The sequence below is a fragment of the Heptranchias perlo genome, chromosome 8, assembly GCF_035084215.1.
Source record: "Heptranchias perlo isolate sHepPer1 chromosome 8, sHepPer1.hap1, whole genome shotgun sequence".
In the NCBI taxonomy this organism is placed as follows: Eukaryota; Metazoa; Chordata; class Chondrichthyes; order Hexanchiformes; family Hexanchidae; genus Heptranchias; species Heptranchias perlo.
This window is the reverse complement of record NC_090332.1, coordinates 85,508,293-85,528,763: the sequence shown is the minus strand read 5'-3', so window position 1 is coordinate 85,528,763 and position 20,471 is coordinate 85,508,293. Positions and strand designations below refer to the sequence as shown.

Below are 20,471 nucleotides of genomic sequence, written 5' to 3'. Positions count from 1 at the left end.
GAGAGAGAGAGAGAACGGAACGCCTGGCCAGCGTCAGCTCTCCTTTTCGGGTATTATCCTTTATATTCTATGACCACTCAGGGAGTGTCAGAGAAACCTAGTGGGTGTGCGTTTAGATCCTAGTTTGGGTATAAAACTGTATAACCTGGTACAAACTGCATGTCCATATCTAACCAGACGTATAGCGTTTAGATCCTAGTTTGGGTATAAAACTGTATAACCTGGTACAAACTGCATGTCCATATCTAACCAGACGTATAGCGTTTAGATCCTAGTTTGGGTATAAAACTGTATAACCTGGTACAAACTGCATGTCTATATCTAACCAGACGTATAAGCTATATGTATATGATCTAACGGCGTGAATAAAGCGAATTGAGAGTTAAGAGAGAATTGACTCTTCTCCTCTTTGTACTAAGCCAGTAACCGTAACCGGAAGGAAGCGGGGGTTTCCCCACATGATTCCTTACAGAATACAAGTCGACCGGGGGGAGCCTGGGTAGGTGGAACTGAGCTGGCTCTGGTTCAATGGACTGACCCCATAATATCGATGGCTGCGGACATTGTGGCTGACGGACTGTTCGAAATATTTACGCGGATCTGGCTCTTGGGGCCTGGTTTTATGTTCCAGATAGTTACATACTTAGGGCAACAATAGAGAAAAATCTTTGATCCACTCAATCTCATCCTGAGATGAATGGGCTCCATCGAGAGGATTAATTGCTCATTGACTCGTACGCTGCACTCATATCCAGAACAGAACCCTAAGGACTGGGATAAAAATTGCCTAGTCAATTATTTGTTTATATGGAGGTATCTTAAGAATCAAGCTTGTTGAATTTTGAATAATAGATGACAGCTGCACAGTCCATTCGTGCTAATCAAAAAGGGAAGACCCCGAACGAGGAGAGAAATGTATTGGAGTGTGCGCTAACTTGCTTAGCTGAGTACGTGCAGGAGAATCTTAAGCTTGCACAGGAGTGCCAGCTAAGCTGGTATTATTCCAATACCAAGTATCAGATAGGCCAGATTCTATTTTAAGTGAAACAAATTATAGTCCCAAGGTAGGAGGTCGCAGTGGTGCAGAGCATAATGAAAGAAAGACTTGCGTTTATATAGCGCCTTTCATGACCGCAGGACGTCCCAAAGCGCTTTACAGCCAACTAACTACTTTTTTGAAGTGTAGCCACTGTTGTAATGTAGGAATGTGAAATGAAGTGAATTATATTGTCGGGACACCTAATCAACCATGTAAATGTGTTCTGAGCAAAAGCTGCCTAACATTGATCTGTTAGCTTGGCTCAGCGGGCAGCGCTCTCGCCCCTGAGTCAAAAGGTTGAGGGTTCATAGCCCCACTCCAGAGACTTGAGCATGAAATCTAGACTGACACTGCACCGAGGACAGTGCTGCACTGCCGGAGGTGCCGTCTTTCAGATGAGATGTTAAACCAAGGCCCTAACTGCCTTCGCAGGTAGAAGTTAAACAATCCCATGGCACTATTGTGAAAAAGAGCAGGGGAGTTCTCCCCAGTACACTGGCCAATGTTTATCATTCAACCAACATCTGGTCATTATCACATAGCTGTTTATGGGAGCTTGCTGTGAACAAATTGGCTTCTGCATTTCCTACATTACAACAGTGACTACACTTCATTGGCTGAAAAGTGCTTTGGGATGTGCTGAGGTGCTGGAAAGTGCTTTATAAATGCAAGTCTTTGTTTAAAAAGTGTTAGCTCCTTGGGACAGCCCCATGTTGAGTTGTGGTTCTGTAGGCAGACGAATAGTAATTAACATGCGAGATGAGAAGTGGTTTCTTTCAGAGAGTGAACCATTGGAAATTTATTAGCAATGTCTGGTCGTTCAGGAAGATACTCAGCATGTTGGTATTGACTGAGGAGGTCACTGTAATCAAACCATCCGGCGGGAAGCAGATGAGATCGTTTAGGCCGCCTGATTTTACTTTCCGTTTAACTCAATGGATGGGGTGTAAAACGGACGGCTGATCCGATCCTGTCTGCTTCCTGCCGGGCGGGTTAGGTTGAAATTCCCTGATCTCTGTGGGTCAGGGAAAGAGGCTTTTAAAAATCAGGGCAGGCACCAGAAAGGTGGGCAGCAGCAGACTGCAAGGAAAGAAGCTCTGCTTTGGTCAGGGAAAGTTTGCGCCTTTGTGAAGTAAAGGGCCCATTGAAGATGGTTCGCAGACGTGCGCTCGTTATTTATTTTTGTACTAGTATACAAACTGAAGGATTCTCATCCTTGTTTTCAAATCCCTCCATGGCCTCGCCCCTCCTTATCTCTGTAACCTCCTCTGGCCCCACAACCCTCCGAGATCTCCGCGCTCCTCCAATTCTGGCCTCTTGCGCATCCCCGATTTTCATCACTCCAATATTGACGGCCGTGCCTTCAGCTGTCCAGGCCCTACGCTCTGGAATTCCCTCCCTAAATCTCTCTGCCTCTCTACCCTCCTTTAAGGCACTCCTTAAAACCTACCTCTTTGATCAATATTTTGGTCATCTGTCCTAATATCTCCTTATGTGGCTCGGTGTCAAATTTTGTTTGCATTTATACAGCGCCTTGGGACGTTTTACTACATTAAAGGCGCTGTATAAATGCAAGTTGTTGTTATACCGATAGCACCAAGTGCCTCTGGTCAGACTCAGTGTTGTGTCTGTTTTATCTATATTAGAATGAATTGAACCGAACGCTGTCCCACCTAGTGTTAACTCAGCCTGCTCTCAGAGAGACTGAAGGCGTATGTAAGTGTCAGGCACAGTGATCCAGTCCAGCACTCAAGGGAGTTTCACTGTTCCAATCCTGGGTCCCTCGACAACACTAGAGGATATAGGGCAGTGGGAATCAACTTCCGTAACAGGTAGGATCTCAGAGCATTTAAGAGAGCGACTGACATCACTGCACCTGCAGGTAGGTGTTACTATAGCACCACTAAACATAGACAAATAGCCCATTAGCGCATTCATAAATGGTGCACCATTGTTCACATATGTCCACTGTTTTGTTAAAATTAGCCAGGAGAAGAAAGCATGGCAGATGATGTCTGATGCTTTGGATTTATCGTAATCTTAAATATGAAAAAAAGTCAGAAAATCTGCAATTTGTTTTGGTCCTTCTAATGTGGGAGGGAAAAGGGTTGTTTAGAAATGGATGCCTATAGAATTCAGTAATTGTAACGATGTACAATTGCTATTTTTAATCCTTTGTCTTCACAGTGCTCTACACAGCTTTTCAAAATTGGTACATCTATTCTCCTAGATATTAAAATAATAATGAACTCCATTGGCATATTATCGAATGGATGGTGCAGAACTGTGCACAGTCCCCAGTGTGTGGGGCTTGTATGTGTTTGATGCACAGATGCATGAAAAGGCACAAACGCAACAGGACATGTTTGCACCTCAGTATTTTGTCCCCAGCCATCTGTTATTTCACATATTATAGAAAGCCGGCAGAAATCAATTTCTTTAAAGAGTAGTGCTGTCACGTCACAGTGGTGTAGATGGGTTTGTAATTAATACAAGATTTAGAGCTTATTAAATGAAGTGCAATTTTCTGAAATGTCAAACTGACTTTTCACATTTTAACAGATATTTTATGCACAATACACTCACATCTTTATAAAATATACTGTTGTACAAAAGTGAATTTGTAAAAAAAAAAGGTCGTTTTATAAAATAAAACAGTTTAGGGTTGATTCAGGAGCTAAAGCTCCATCCTATGTGATTAACACAACAATAAGTGCCGAGTGGATGATTCATCTCGGCCTCCTCCCGATATCCCCACCATCACAGAAGCCAGTCTTCAGCCAATTCGATTCACTCCACGTGATATCAAGAAACGGCTGAGTGCACTGGATACAGCAAAGGCTATGGGCCCCGACAACACCCCGGCTGTAGTGCTGAAGACTTGTGCTCCAGAACTAGCCGCGCCTCTAGCCAAGCTGTTCCAGTACAGCTACAACACTGGCATCTATCCGACAATGTGGAAAATTGCCCAGGTATGTCCTGTCCATAAAAAGCAGGACAAATCCAATCCGGCCAATTACCGCCCCATCAGTCTACTCTCAATCATCAGCAAAGTGATGGAAGGTGTCGTCGACAGTGCTATCAAGCGGCACTTACTCACCAATAACCTGCTCACCGATGCTCAGCTTGGGTTCTGCCAGGACCACTCGGCTCCGGACCTCATTACAGCCTTGGTCCAAACATGGACAAAAGAGCTGAATTCCAGAGGTGAGGTGAGAGTGACTGCCCTTGACATCAAAGGCAGCATTTGACCGAGTGTGGCAACAAAGAGCCCTAGTAAAATTGAAGTCAATGCGAATCAGGGGGAAAACTCACCAGTGGCTGGAGTCATACCTAGCACAAAGGAAGATGGTAGTGGTTGTTGGAGGCCAATCATCTCAGCCCCAGGACATTGCTGCAGGAGTTCCTCAGGGCAGTGTCCTAGGCCCAACCATCTTCAGCTGCTTCATCAATGACTTTCCCTCCATCATAAGGTCAGAAATGGGGATGTTTGCTGATGATTGCACAGTGTTCAGTTCCATTCGCAACCCCTCAAATAATGAAGCAGTCCGAGCCTGCATGCACCAAGACCTGGACAACATCCAGGCTTGGGCTCATAAGTGGCAAGTAACATTTGTGCCAGACAAGTGCCAGGCAATGACCATCTCCAACAAGAGAGAGTCTAACCACCTCCCCTTGACATTCAATGGCATTACCATCGCCAAATCCCCCACCATCAACATCCTGAGGGTCACCATAGACCAGAAACTTAACTGGACCAGCCATATAAATACTATGGCTACAAGAGCAGGTCAGAGGCTGGGTATTCTGCGGCGAGTGACTCACCTCCTGACTCCCCAAAGCTTTTCCACCATCTACAAGGCACAAGTCAGGAGTGTGATGGAATACTCTCCACTTGCCTGGATGAGTGCAGCTCTAACAACACTCAAGAAGCTCGACACCATCCAGGACAAAGCAGCCCACTTGATTGGCACCCCATCCACCACCCTAAACATTCACTCCCTTCACCAGCGGCGCACAGTGGCTGCAGTGTGTTCCATCCACAGTATGCAGTGCAGCAACTCGCCAAGGCTTCTTCGACAGCACCTCCCAAACTCGCGACCTCTACCACCTAGAAGGACAAGGGCATCAGGTACATGGGAACAACACCACCTGCTGTTCCCCTCCAAGTCACACACCATCCCAACTTGGAAATATATTGCCTTTCCTTCATCGTTGCTGGGTCAAAATCCTGGAGCTCCCTTCCTAACAGCATTGTGGGAGAACCTTCACCAGACGGACTGCAGCGGTTCAAGAAGGCGGCTCACCACCACCTTCTCAAGGGCAATTAGGGATGGGCAATAAATGCCGGCCTCGCCAGCGACGCCCACATCCCAAGAATGAATAAAAAAAACATAACCATCTTGAATGGAAAAGTTTTATAAAAATATCCCTTTGTCCTTATTGATGGAGTAAATCATGGAATAAGGGAAATTATGGGTGTTTTTGGTATAAAAGGACATACTATGAAGGAGTAAATTGTAGAAGCTGAATTAAATCAGTGGTATGGGACCACATATCATATCAGTTCACAACACTTTGAAATACAAAATTAAGTTCTAAACTGTTGTTCTATAATGTTGGTGCCCTGGTCATAGAATTACAGAAAGGTTACAGCACGGAAGGTGGTCATTCGGCCCACTGAGTCCGCGTCAGCTCTATGCAAGAGCAATCCAGCTAGACCGACTCCCCTGCCCTATCCTCTCAAAAGAAAGCACGAGCAACGGGCATTTTAAGAGTCAATCTGAATATTTCCTCGTGGAATCCCGACCTCCTCTCAGACAATTACAAGCCCGTACGGACACCACTATTCCCGACCTGCATGGAGATGATTGGGTAATTCCCTCGTCAATCACGTCTGGAGACCACACTGCTGTAAGTGACTGGGATTGATTTTACCCACATAATTTGTATTATGTAACTATCCTCCACTCACTGCATTTTGCTGGAGAAATCACCCTGCTTTTATCGGGAGAAGTTGCTGCAGTTTCGGTCATGAGTTCTGTTTGCTGTAGTTGGTAGAGACTCTTTTTAAATGGACTCTGTAAATAGACTTTGTTAGTTTTGCAGTTTGCTGAGTAAATAAACTTTGCTGTAAGATAGACTGTTTGCTGTGAGTCCTGTCGTGAGCCCCGCCCCACCTCCAACTCATTGGCTGACACAGTGGTGTCAATAGACACTCCCACAATTGTAAGGACTGGTCTGGGTTTGTTTGCACAGCCAGCCTTTGGGAGCCACGCCTCCTGCTTCATCACAAGGGCACGCAGACATGGGAAAGGGCATCAGTACCACTGGGCAGGCATCAAGCATTATAACACAGCCACTCTGCAAATACAACAGTAAATTATTTACTACCAGTGCAACAGACTTGTGTGTGAATAGAATCAACAGTTTCAAAAGTGGGATTGGGTGTTTGGTAGATAGAACACTGGAACTTCGATTCAGGTCTAATACAGACTGACGGAATTTCAATTCCTCTACTTCAGTTGTTCTGTGGAATGAGTTTGAGTTACCATGAACAAAGTACAAAAGCGCCAATATTTTGATACTAAAGTTTTAGTCTGAAATGATGGCTGTAATGCTCCACAGGGAGAGGTTGGAGTTAGAGCACACTGTTGGGACAGAGTAACTTTTACACTGGAACTGGATAAATACTTGAATTGGAAAAATTTGCAGGGCTATGGGGAAAGGGTAAGGGGGGAATAGAACTGGTTGGAAAGCTCTTTCAAAGAGCCGGCACAGGCAAGATGGGCCGAATGGCCTCCTTCTGTGCTGTACCACTCTATGATTCTATTCTATGATCCAACTCTATCTGTATTTAACCAGCGACAGGCACTGGATGTAAAAAGATGGAAAACATCCCTTCTCTCCATTATCTTTTACTTCGATAAATACTAAAAGAGTCAAAGTGAACCATTTTAACAGAGTAAGACTGTCACTCAGTAAACCCAATCCATGTGCACAGTCTTTCAGCATTACTGATAATGCCTAATTTCTTAAAGCTTGAAATCAGCCTCCATCTCCAATTTGCATGAATCATAAGTACGTACAGAAAACTCTAGTAAATCCTGATAAACAAGACAATGGTATTAGTGCTTAGATAGGAGTCAACCAAGGTAATCCTCCTGATCATTATAGATGAAGAAAAGCATTTATTTGTAAGGCTGAACACCTTTAGTAGATGCAGTGATAATGCAGCACATTTCACCAGATGTGCTGTGGTAATTGAGGTAAGCAAAAGACCTAGTCATGGGACATAATTAATGTTACACACTAAAATGACCACATTGCTGCTTTGCTTCTGTACAAGTATCTACCCCACCCCACCCCCAAACATCCCCTCTCCCCAACCGCCCCCTCCATGTGTGTATACAGGTAACCTGACATCACTGTTTACTATTTCGCTCAACTCTCCATTTGCTCTCAATTAACTGCAGTCGCTATCTAAAAAGGTTGGAGAATTTAAGAGTCATACGACCTTCAAGATGGGATTTCGATCATGAAACTCAGCGTTGTTTAAAAAGAAAACCTGTGCATGATTGTACGGAAGGCATTTCCGTTCTCCACCAAATGCAGTTGAAGTCTGATGCCTTGCCAAGGCTACTACAGGTTTGGCAAGAAATAATCTCCAGCTAATTACAGGGAAATGCTATGTCCTGCATACATAATTACGTGGCTGATGTATGTACTTTTAGCAACATTGTGTGTGGACCGAGATATTTCTGCCCCCTAAAGAAAATAATGAAAACCTGCAAGAGAATTAATTACAAGGCAGTAATCCAATCAGAGGGTTCAGATGACATCAAAGCCATGTGATTGGATGACCTTAAAATTCACTAGGGTATTGGTTATCACTTGTATAGTGCATCAGACAATAGGCTAATGCAGCATTATTTAGTTTATTCATACAAAAGTGCTCTTTGATGCTCTGCCTTACTCTTGTAATTATAAGCTTGTCCGTAAGAGATTTCTAATTGGATAGCACAATGCTTTTAGCTATTTTTTCACCAGGTACCCACAATCCAATCCTCTTCAAAATCTCCAAAGAGCCCGAGAGAATAAATACTTCGGACAATTTCTGTGCAGTTCCCAATGTACATAAAAATTAAATTATGCGCAATCTGCCACTAATTGGCCAAACTCAAGATCGTTAGGATACCTTGGTGGTAGTCATTGAGTTCTCACACTTGTAATACAGGGTACTGTTTAGAACTCAATGCTGAAGCTACAGGTCTCGATTTTAACCACCCTCCCCCATCCAATGGGTGGGAGAGGTTAAAATACCAGGAGCGGGCAATCTGATCCCATTCCCGCCCCTTTAAGTTTTAACGTGCAGAAATCAGGCCATTGACGAGGCTCCCGCAAAAGGCAGACCGGGGGGCCTAACTAACATTCTAAAGTTGCAGCCTGATGACATCGTCGGTGACGCAACTTAAATTTCGCCGTAAGCGAGAGGGAGGCCCGAGCTGTGGGATTCCTGGCAGCTGATCCGTGGCGGGAGTTGCTGGCTTCCCAAGGCAAGTGGCTCTTTATTACTCCCTGTGGGCCAGGAGGAACAGGAGAGCTCTCCCCTCAGGCCTCTCAAGGAAGCCTTCGGCCTCCCTCCGGCCCTTCCCGAGCGCGGCCCGGAGCTGATGGTCCCTTCCCAGTTCCGGGGACCGCCCTCAGGGGTCCCCTGCTGTGGCCCTCCCGCCATTAGTCCTCCCGCCCGCTGGCCAGACTGTCAATTTGCCCAGCTGCGGGGCAGGAGGCGGCCCTACAATATGCTAATATTTCCGTTAAGAACGGCACAGCCTCCCCGTCCCCAGCCTTGCCAGATATCCCCCGCGCTACCGCACTCCCCCGCACCCTCCCCGTAAGTATCGGGACCATAGTGTTGGGGCAGTTTAGAGGGGCCTCGGAGTTAGGTCTAACTCATGCTATAACGACATGGGGTTATTTATTGCGATCAATAGGTAGCAATGGGAAATTAGAGGTAATTCTTCACAAAACCAAGTAAAGGGTTAGAGTGCAATGTGTAACAAAAAAGCCAAAAGATTGTTGTAAGAAAACACAGGTCTGTAAAAGTGATCAATTTTTAAAAACATAGGACTTCATAAGAGGTCAGAATCAGTTTGCTTTCTTTGGTGACTGCATCTTAATGCTACACTTTCACCTTGTGCTGGTGCTGCCTTTGGGGTTTTTAAATCATTTTGCAAATTTACTCTTGTACAAAGTAGATTTTGCACCATGCTCATTAAAAATTCCACTGTTTGATAAGAGGAATTCACTTTCTAAATTTTGTTACAATCTAACCGAATCTTTTCAGTTGTTGATGCCACAGCTCTGCTTATGGACATGTAAGTATATTTGAATGCAGATTCTCCTCTGTCTAACACTAGAACAAAAGAAGACAGTCTGAAAAGCGAAAGTCCCAGGGGATTTATATGGATAATCCTAAATAAGGAATTTAAAAATACTATATATAGCTTGATTTTTACATATGGGTAAAATCCATAGACACTCCCTTATTATCTTATTAGTGACCTCTTCAAAAGATTCAACTGGATTAGCCAGACATGACTTGCCCTTAACAAAGCCATGCTGGCTCTCTCTGGTCAGCTCATATTTGTTCAAGTGCTCAGTCATTAATGACAGATTCCAGTAGCTTCCCCACAACTGATGTTAAACTGATAGGCCTGTAGTTACCTGATTTCCCTCTCCCGCCCTTCTTAAATAATGGAGTGACATTAGCAAATTTCCAATCTAATTTCTAGTGGTACTTGTAACTCCAGTACCACTAGAAAATGTGGTTCTACTCTAGGAAAACACTGTACAAGTTAGATACAACTCATTATACAAGCTCAAAATATCATAAACTCTCTTCCCCACCCCTCAATCAATGGGTCTCAAAGATGCCAACAGCAAGATAGCAGCAAACCTTACACCACTAGGATCTTTAGTTTGTTTCACAGACCCTGTAACTTGTAATTCAGGCCTGTATTTACATAAAACAGTAAACCACACTGCAGTCCCAACATTTGGCTAACAAAAGGTTGGAGTATGGAGGCACTGATTACTTCATGCTTCCAACTGCCCCTTGATCCTTTGCGTGACGAAGTGGTGCTTACTGACAACAGCACTAATAACAGGAAGTCCTTAAAATAGCAGGAAAGCACATTTCCACCCACCTTAAAGGGACCCACAATTTGGATGAAGTAGTTTGGAATCTGTTCATAAAAAGGTTTGTCTGCTGCACAGTGAATTCATCAGAACAACTCGCACGTACTTTGTATTAACGATATCAAATCCGTGCAGCCATCAGCCAAACTGGGGAAGGTCTGGATTGCGTGAAATATGTCTGCTGCAACTTGAAGAGTTCCCATTTGAGGTTACGGTGACTTTTGTGGTACAGGTGGTTTCTGGCTGTTTCAAGTATTGAGACTACTTTACCAAACTCAACCAGACAACAAGGATCATTACAGGAAGAACTTCTTTGTCATGGTTTTATTTCCCTTGGAGTACACTCCTTTTAGGTTTCTCACCACCACCACCCCGCCCCCCCCTCAATTTTTTCCTCTCCTCCCCTGAAGGTATAGTTCCAGATGCATTGGCTGCCCTCTAGCACCTCGTCCAAATGGCCATTCTTCATCTATAAGCTTAGACGGAGGAGATTGGTAGACTATCTGACTACTAGATCATGGCAGCCAAGCTTGATCCTGCCCTCTGCTAACATCAACCTTCCAGAAGGAGTAACTGGATAGCCAAAGGACCCTGACTGATATTTCCCATCTCTAGTCCTTGAGACCAATTCTAGTCCCCCTTCTGAGATTTTTAAACTTTGTTCTCAGAATGCGGTACGGTCACATTTATTGCTCATCTCTTGTTGCCCCGAGGTGGTTGTGGGCCTTCATTTTGATAGTGATTGTTTTTACAGTTGAATGGCTTGTTAGACCAGTTCAGAGGGCATTAAGAGTCAACCACATCATCGGAACTACAGTCACATTTAGGCCAGACCGGGTAAGGGTTGACAGGGGTCACGCCACTGAAGGACATAGGTGAACCAGTTGGGATTTTACGACAATCCAACTGGAGCTTTACATGGTTATTTTTTCTGATACCAGCCCACAAATGACCAGATTTATTGAACTTGCCAGGGTGGAATTTAAAATGAACCGTTGGGCTGCAAGTCTTGTACCATATCAACAACAGCTTGCATTTACATGGCACCTTTAACGTAGCAAATTGTCCCAAGGCGCTTTGTTATCAGACAAAAACTGACACCGAGCCGCATAAGGAGATATTAGGACAGGTGACCAAAAGCTTGGTCAAAGAGGTAGGTTTTAAGGAGCGACTTAAGGTTAGGGTTAGTGATGGGTGGGCGGGACTAGGTGCAAGTTAGGATACGGGCAGCAGAATTCTGGATGAGCTCAAGGTAGGTGTATGTGTCTTTTCAAGAGTTTTCCAGAAGGTGCTGAGTGAGCTACTTGCTGTTTTAAAAGTCATCACAGTATAACGTACATATATGATATATAATATCTGATCATGTGTATCTTGCTGATGTGTTTGTTTCTGTGAATCATTTTACTTGTAAATAAATCTGGACAGTGGCTTAGCCTTAATAAAGTGGTCTTACAGTGTAAGTATTTAGTCTTCCAAATTGACAAAAGTTCTTCAGTAAACAATTTAACATAACAGGGGTTGATTGTTGGACCTGGGCTACACCAGCTTAGTGCACCAGAGAATAAAAGACTCAGGTTTCAGTTTAAAGGAGACACAGTCTGCTAATGGAAACTTACGTCAAGCCATTTGCACAAGTAAAGCTACTGCAGAAAGTCTGAACTGTAACAGCACATGTAGCAAAAAAATGTCACACTTTTCTAAGCCAATCAGAAAATCACTTCGACCATCAATTTTGCTGATTCTCACCATATCCTCTGTGTACCATGTCCTCCGACTCACTGGAAATAAGACCGTAGGAGATCCACATGTTACAGATGAACGTCACGTGCTTTAATTTTGGAAAAAAATCCTTGCTGCAGCTCAAGCTCTTGCAAAGCATTGCGGAGTGACCAGAGACACAGAACAGGAATACCTAAAAGAGCTCTCAATTCATAAATTTCTCTCTGTGCTCCCACCAAACATTAAGTTCAAATTTTGAGACCTCTGTCTCTTAGGTAGAGACAGAAACTGTGAATACTGAAAGTCTGAAATACAACCAGAAAATGCTGGGCATACACAGCAGGTCCTTCAGGATCTGAAAAGGAGAAAGGTTGATCCAAACCTAGACAATGGGGCACTCTCCTGGGGAGCTGCAGAACTTCCACCCATTCCATAATTGCACCCTGACCCCGTCTGAAATCCCAGGATCAGGGTCTTGGGCATATTCTGGGCAGGCACCTGCACCACTTCCAGCACAACTGAGGTGTTTGCCTTAGCGCGGCAACTGATTGCCACGGAGAAACCAGCCTATATAAAAAAAAAAGACCCACTTGCGTCAGAATCGGGTCCTGGCAAGCTTTTCACTTGCTTCGTGAGTGCATTGCTTTGGGACAAAGGAGGGGGGACTGGTGGGATTTCTGGTAGATATTGTCATCGGGCCAGCCCTGCCTCTTTCTGTGATATCTGCATGGAAGGAGGTGGACATGAAAAAGTGGACCTGCCCCACTTCTGTCGGAATTCTGAATGGGCCCCAAAAAATGGCCGTAGACCCTTGCATCGCCATAACTGGGCCTTGCCTCGAACTCCCCCTCTGCCCACCCAGTTAATATTGTCAAGTCCAAGGAATTTCAGGGCTGCTTTGCCAGAACTCAAAGGAAAATGGGACAACATATTTATGTTGTTTTATCAGTTCTGATGAAAAGGCTCAACCAGAAACATTAATTTCTCTCAGAATGTGATGGACCTACTTTGTATTTCCAGCATTCTCTCTTTTTATATATATATATACACACACAACGGTTGTCTCTGGTCGCATGTTATTTTGTGTACATACATACATATGAATTAAGAGCAGGAGTAGGCCATTTGGCCCCTCGAGCCTGCTCTGCCATTTGATAAGATCATGGCTGATCTGATTGTGACCTCAGCCCTACTTTCTCGTCTACCTACTATAACCTTTGACTCCCCTGTTAATCAGGAATCTATCTAACTCAGCCTTAAAAATATTCAATGACCATGCCTCCACCGCTCTCTGGGGAAGGGAGTTCCACAGACTCACCACCCTCTGAGAGAAAAAAATTCTCCTCATCTCCGTCTTAAATGGGAGACCCCTTATTTTTAAACTGCGGCCCCTAGTTCTAGTCTCTCCCACAAGGGTCTCAGCATCTACCCCTTCAAGTCCCCTCAGGATCTTTTATGTTTCAATAAAAGATCACATGCCTACAACATTAACTGATATGCAAACAAAAACCTAGCACTCCCGTGTGCTGCATCAAGCTATGAAGCCCCCATGTTAATTCGACAAAAACAAATCTGCAAAGATCTAAGCGAACTTATAGTTGAACACCATTTTACAGTTGGGAGTTGTAAACTACTTAAATAATGATAAAACCTGAAGTTACATTGAGATGTTGCAATTTCTCAAATCGGTCGGATCACTTTCCTGACTTGCAAAACACTAACTTTAAACTAAACTCTGGTGAGACCCAACTTTCTTCCAGTCTAACTTTTCCTAAGTACACGAATTGATGATTCTCCCAGCTGTTTGTCCCTGCATTAAACCAAACCCCTGTTGATATCAGGTCCGGCATCACCCAGAAAGAGTGGAGGCTGACTTATTACAAGATGCCATTGTGTCCCCACTGGAGGGCTGGGATTATATACAGCGAGCAGCCCTTTCCTGTGGTTTCAGCCAGACGCCACAGAGAGGGAGAGAGAGAGAGAGAGAGCCAGAGATGGAACTGCGGGCAGTACCATAAACTGAACATAACGGGGTGTTTCAGCACCAAACTCTGCTCAAACTGTTGGGAGAGATCCCGTTGCCGGGACAGGGCAAAACAAACAAGGGGAGGAAAAACAATCACAAAACTTTCTTTTCCCCTAAATTAAACTCTTACGGGACAATTACAGACCCCAATAAAATGGGAACACAGCACCTCGCACTCCTCCTCAAGAACTGAACTCTGGATCTTTGCCCATTTACTAAATGTATTTAAAATCCGTCTTTAAGATGATTCCACACACACACACACACAAAGAATTAAAAAATGCAATTAAGGGCGGAATCGCTTCCAGGAATTTCCCCTCCAGAGTCTCTGGATTCCCACTCTCCGGTCTAAGTGCTGCCGCTCCCCATGGGTGGGATGCGGAGACTCCGCTCCGCTGGATCACTGACCTGCTCACCGTTGCGGGGAAGCCGGGGGTGGGGGTGAACTCCAGTCAGGGAGCGCTCCGTCCAGTCCGAGCCATCATCCTTAAAAGCTCTTGTTGAAAGCAATGAGGGGCGGAAGGGGTGGAAGAGCCGGGTTGAAGGGAGGGGAGGGGTGGGAGGGAGGAGGGAGAGACACCTCCCATGGGTTGGGGGAGAGAGAGAGACACACCTCCCATGGGTTGGGGGAGAGAGAGAAACACACCTCCCATGGGTTGGGGGAGAGAGAGACACACACCTCCCATGGGTTGGGGGAGAGAGAGAAACACCTCCCATGGGTTGGGGGAGAGAGAGACACACACCTCCCATGGGTTGGGGGAGAGAGAGAGACACACCTCCCATGGGTTGGGGGAGAGAGAGAGACACACACCTCCCATGGGTTGGGGGAGAGAGAGAGACACACACCTCCCATGGGTTGGGGGAGAGAGAGACACACACCTCCCATGGGTTGGGGGAGAGAGAGACACACACCTCCCATGGGTTGGGGGAGAGAGAGAGACACACACCTCCCATGGGTTGGGGGAGAGAGAGAGACACACACCTCCCATGGGTTGGGGGAGAGAGAGACACACACCTCCCATGGGTTGGGGGAGAGAGAGACACACACCTCCCATGGGTTGGGGGAGAGAGAGAGACACACCTCCCATGGGTTGGGGGAGAGAGAGAGACACACCTGGTCAAGCAGCTGGTTGCGAACTGACAACGGTGGATGTGGTGGCTTCTATTTGTGTGTGTTGACTGGGCATCTGCTTTCCCCATCACTGGCCCCATGGCTTTTGTTTTGTTGACTTGGTAGCTAGGGGGCAAAGGATTGGATCGCATCGGAATGTTTCTCCTCAAATCATCATTAAAATATGTAAAAAATTGCAAATGCCTCGGCATTGCAACACTACAGGCACCTCTTCCAAAATATCCACTGGTGTCATCGACCAGAAACCTAACGGAAGTGCCCCCCAAAAGAGGGGGCACAACTAATAAGGAAGTAAACCATAATACAGAGGAAACTTATAAAATTAAATAATATTATTACTTCTGGCGTCCACTCCAGTCCCCGCGGTGCCCACCCCACGCGGAAGGCCTCGAGCGTAACAGCTGACACCGCGTGTTCCTTCTCCAGGGCCACCCGGGCGCGGACAAGACCGCAGAAGAGAGGCAGGCAGACAGAACGAACCCCCCCACACCCCCCCCCTCAACTCCATGGACAGCGTCCGACCTGGACTTGTAGTACTTCAGATGCAATTTAATTGAGGCAGGGGGGGGAGAGAAAAGTTTAATTGGTTGGTTGGATGGTCACATTCCTTGCGATTTTTGACGCACGGCACCCAATGACCAATTGTTTTTAAATTCCGAAGAATATTCAGATCAGAGGTTTCCCGCTGTTGAGATAAAATGGGGGCAATAACGTCAATGTTGCCACACATGAGTTTTATTGTGCTGATAAAAGATAAATCCCTGCAAATTCTGGAAATCTGAAATAGAAAAGGAAAAGAACAACAACTTGCATTTATATAGCACCTTTAACATAGTAAAACGACCCAAGGTGCTTCACAGGAGCGATTATCGAACAGAATTTGACACCGAGCCACATAAGGAGATATTAGGTCAAAGAGATAGGTTTTAAGGAGCATCTTAAAGGAGGAGAGAGAGGTGGAGAGGTTTAGGGAGGGAATTCCAGAGCTTAGGACCTAGGCAGCTGAAGGTTCGGCCGCCAATGGTGGATCAATTAAAATCGGGGATATGCAAGAGGCCAGAATTGGAGGGCTGTAGGGCTGGAGGAGGTTACAGAGATAGGGAGGGGCGAGGCCATGGAGGGATTTGAAAACCAGGATGAGAATTTTAAAATTAAGGTGTTGCTGGACCGGGGGCCATCGTAGGTCAGCGGGCACAGGGGGTGATGGGTGAACGGGGCTTGGTGCGAGTTAGGATACGGGCAGCAGAGTTTTGGATGAGCTCAAATTTATGGAGGGTGGAAGATGGGAGGTAACAAAGGCATGGATGAGGGTTTCAGCAACAGATGAGCTGAGGCGGGGGCGGAGACGGGCGATGTTACGGAGGTGGAAGTAGGCGGACTTGGTGATGGAGCAGATATGGGGCCAGAAGTTCATCTCAGGGTCAAATAGGACGCCAAGGTTGCGAACAGTCTGGTTCAGCCTCAGACAGTGGCCACGGAGAGGGATGGAGTCAGTGGCTAGGGGCAGAAATCTCTTGTTTCAAAGCCAAGTATTCCCACAAACGTTGCTGGTGGATGGTTAATTACAGAGAAATTCTGCTTTTCTCAGGAAATGAAATTTTGGGCTATCAGAGTGAGAGTTGTTCAAAAAATAATAAATAAATAGCGATTACATTTGTTCCTCTGGAACGTATTCCATTGTTTGATGGAAACGGATATCAATTTCAACACAGCATTGTAATATCAACCGTGGTAGCAAAGCAGTGGTTTTCTGTGCCTCCTTACCACAATGCTGCCAACACCAGAACCGATACTGGGGGCAACACTGTAAAGTAAAGGGCCCATTAGTACATCAACTGATTTGTCACCACAAAAAAATGCCAAAAGTCATGGGGAAGTTGGGAAATTCCCCCTTTGTGGAAATGGGTGTAATGGGGGTTTCTGGAAAGTGCGGAAGATGATTGGGCATTTACCCCGTGCAGAGTTCGGATAAAGCCCTGAAATTAGTGTAATTGCAGGGTTGTGGTTCCTGTTCCCATTGAGGCTGCTTTGGTCATTGATCACCGTGTACCTCTGAGCACCGAGAATGTTTCAGCACAGAAGGCAGCCGCCCGGCCCATCTTGCCTGTGTCAGTGTTAGCTCTTCGACGCTAATCCCATTTCCCCACTGCTTCCCCATATCCATTTATGTAAGGAGCTTTGAAAAGCTCCGAAAGCTTGTGATTTCAAATAAAGCTGTTGGACTATAACCTGGTGTTGTGTGACTCCTTACATTTGTCCACCCGAGTCCATCACCGGCATCCCCACATCATATCCATTTATAGTCTTCCTTTTCAAATACTTAGCCAATTGTGTTTAAATCATCTCAGGGTTAATTCTGTGATCCCATGCTCTGAGTAGGAAGCGTGGGTCGGAGAATTGGGGCTACAACGTTGTCACTCCCTTCCAAACGGGGTTTACCTACTGGTAATGTACGATCATGGAATTAACCCTATAGTCTCTGCCTCAGTAGCCATGTTCTAATACCCTTCTATGTGAAAAAGATTCTTTGAAGTTCCCCCTTTGTCATCCCTTTTGTTACTGACTTGCCAACTAGTGGAGACAATTTTCACTGTTTACAACATTTTAAAAACCTCTAGCACACACAGTTCTGGTCTCCATATTATAAAAAGGATATAGAGGCGTTGGAGAGGGTGCAAAAAAGATTCACAAGGATGATACCAGAACTGAGAGGATATATTTATCAGGAAAGGCTGTACAAGCTAGGGCTCTTTTCTCTAGAAAAGAGAATTGTAAACAATTTTACAACACCAAGTTATAGTCCAGCAATTTTATTTTAAATTCACAAGCTTTCGGAGATTTTCTCCTTCCTCAGGCAAATGAAAAGAGAAGGCTGAGAAGTGACCTGATAGAGGTGTTTAAGATAATGAAAGGGTTTGATAGGGTAGACGTAGAGAAAATGTTTCCAGTTGTGGGGGAGACCAAAACTAGAAGTCATAAATATAAGCTAGTCACTAATAAATCCAATAGGGAATTCAGAAGAAACTTCTTTACCCAGAGAGTGGTGAGAATGTGGAACTCACTACCACAAGGAGTAGTTGAGGTGAATAGCATAGATGCGTTTAAGGGGAAGCTAGATAAATACATGAGGGAGAAAGGAATAGAAGGATATGCTGATAGGGTTAGACGAAGAGGGGTGGGAGGAAGCTGCGGTGGAGCATAAACACTAGCATAGATCAGTTGGGCCGAATGGCCTGTTTCTGTGCTGTAGACTCGATGTAACTGTATTGAATCCCCCATAATCTCTGTTCCAGTGAAAAAGCAATTTTTGGAGCCTTTTTTCATAACTAATCTCTCATTGCTGGTATCGTTCTAGTGAAGCTTCACTACACCCTATCCATGGCTCTAATATCTTTCCTATAATGGAGTTCCCAGCACTGCATGAAATATTCCAACTGATACATGATGTAAGCACAATGTTCCTGCTTAACCGGGCCCTCGCGATCCTTGTGCCTGAACAATAATATATTAGTGTGGCAGGTTAGCTGTAGGGGCTGAAGGTTGAGATTCGCCACAGTCACTTTTCATTGGCCAGGTGCGTGCCTCACAGGAGCGGATTGAACACGAGTGGTGCGTTTACATCATGTGTCAGCCTGTGACAGAGCGTCCCTTTGAGGGAACAGGGAGTCACGAACCTGCATTTTCACTGAGTTTTAGATTTTTTTTGTCAGAAAAATCACTCTCCTTGGGGAGAAAAACAAACTTACATGAGTTAAGTGCTGACAGATTGTCAAGAAATGGCACGTTGTGACAAATTACTTGCCCTAACCATTAGTTTATCCTGAATTCCCACCATTATCTTTTATAGCCTTGTGAGAAGGCTTTGTGCATGTTCGCATAGCTAAAAGGGAGAAAGTGTGGCTCTGAGGGTTTAGAGATAAGTGGAGACCAAGGAGCAGCTTGTGAAACCCAAGGAAATCAAGGGGCTCCAGACGTTGGCTCCTTTATATTAACGGGTGCTGTCAATGCCAGTGCCCATGTCTGATGTCGCTCCCTCAGTATAAATGCGCCTTATGGCTTCTTCGACAGCACCTCCCAAACCCGCGACCTCTACCACCTAGAAGGACAAGGGCAGCAGGCACATGGGAACAACACCCACCTGCACGTTCCCCTCCAAGTCACACACCATCCCGACTTGGAAATATATCGCCGTTCCTTCATCGTCGTTGGGTCAAAATCCTGGAACTCCCTACCTAACAGCACAGTGGGAGAACCTTCACCACACGGACTGCAGCGGTTGAAGAAGGCGGCTCACCACCACCTTCTCAAGAGCAATTAGGGATGGGCAATAAATGCCGGCCTCGCCAGCGACGCCCACATCCCACGAACGAATTAAAAAAAAAATGTGTTCTGCAATCTTCTTCAGCCGTACATACCCACATGCAGCCTCTGCTGCCCCGACACTAGTCTTTCTGGAACTGCCTCCAGCTGTGCTACCTCCCTTCCTGCTTTCAAAACCTATCTCGAAGCCTCTCCTTTCTGCATTAATGCCCCCAACTTTCTGTTTCCTCTTTTTCCTTCTTGCATGATACTTGTTTCCTCTGTCCTTTAAAGCTCTCTGAAGCATATTTGCTTTCACGTGAGGAGTGGTATTGTTGTTAACCCCGTGACAGAACAGACTGAAAGACGGGTAAGAAACGATCATTCGGCCCATCTGACCCACCCCATCCAGCCAATGGTGCAATCTTGCACACTGTTCACTAACACCCCTAAATGTTCTACCTCTGAGAAAGGCAAAAGCCAGAGAAAGAAAAAGGTATGTTTAATTCAGGAATTCCTGGAAGTTTCTCTCCAACACCTTAAAGCAATTAAGCAACGCTCCAGGAGACTGTGGTAGCCCATAACCCCTCAGAATTGTAGCTAACTAGTAGCTTAACCTCTATGCCAGCTTTGCTTAGTGGTGGACTTCTTGCCTCTGAGTCAGAAAGTTGTGGGTTCATGCACCAATCCTGGATTTGGGAACATAACCTGTGCTGACACTTTAGTGCAGTGTTGAGAGAGTGCTGCATTGCCAGAGGTGCTGTCTTTCAGTTGAGAACTTAAATTGAGGCCATATTTGCCTGTTAAGGTGGACATAAAAGATTACCGATGATCAAAACTCAAGGACTGGATATCATAGTTGGATTACAGAATGCCACTTCAGATCTTTGACCTGAAACTGAATCTAACCCACACTGAGGAATCAAACCTTTTGAAGTGAGATCGGGCTGTAAATCACTAGCAATTAGCAATCTTGGTCACAAGTTACAAAGTTGCCTGCTGTAGAAAAAGTTATATTATTTGGAGGGGTGGTGGGCGGTGTATACTCTGATGAT

General features: G+C 45.3%; 1 protein-coding gene across 1 annotated transcript in view; it reads right to left on the bottom strand.

Annotated features, from left to right (window-relative positions):
• Nucleotides 1–14,473, bottom strand: part of btbd3b (BTB (POZ) domain containing 3b) — a 50,848-nt gene extending 36,375 nt beyond the window's left edge. Inside the window, exon 1 of the mRNA XM_067989455.1 lies at nt 14,394–14,473. The gene's annotated coding sequence lies outside the window, so the exon portion shown is untranslated. The remainder of the gene's footprint in view (nt 1–14,393) is intronic.
• Nucleotides 14,474–20,471: the final 5,998 nt, after the last annotated feature.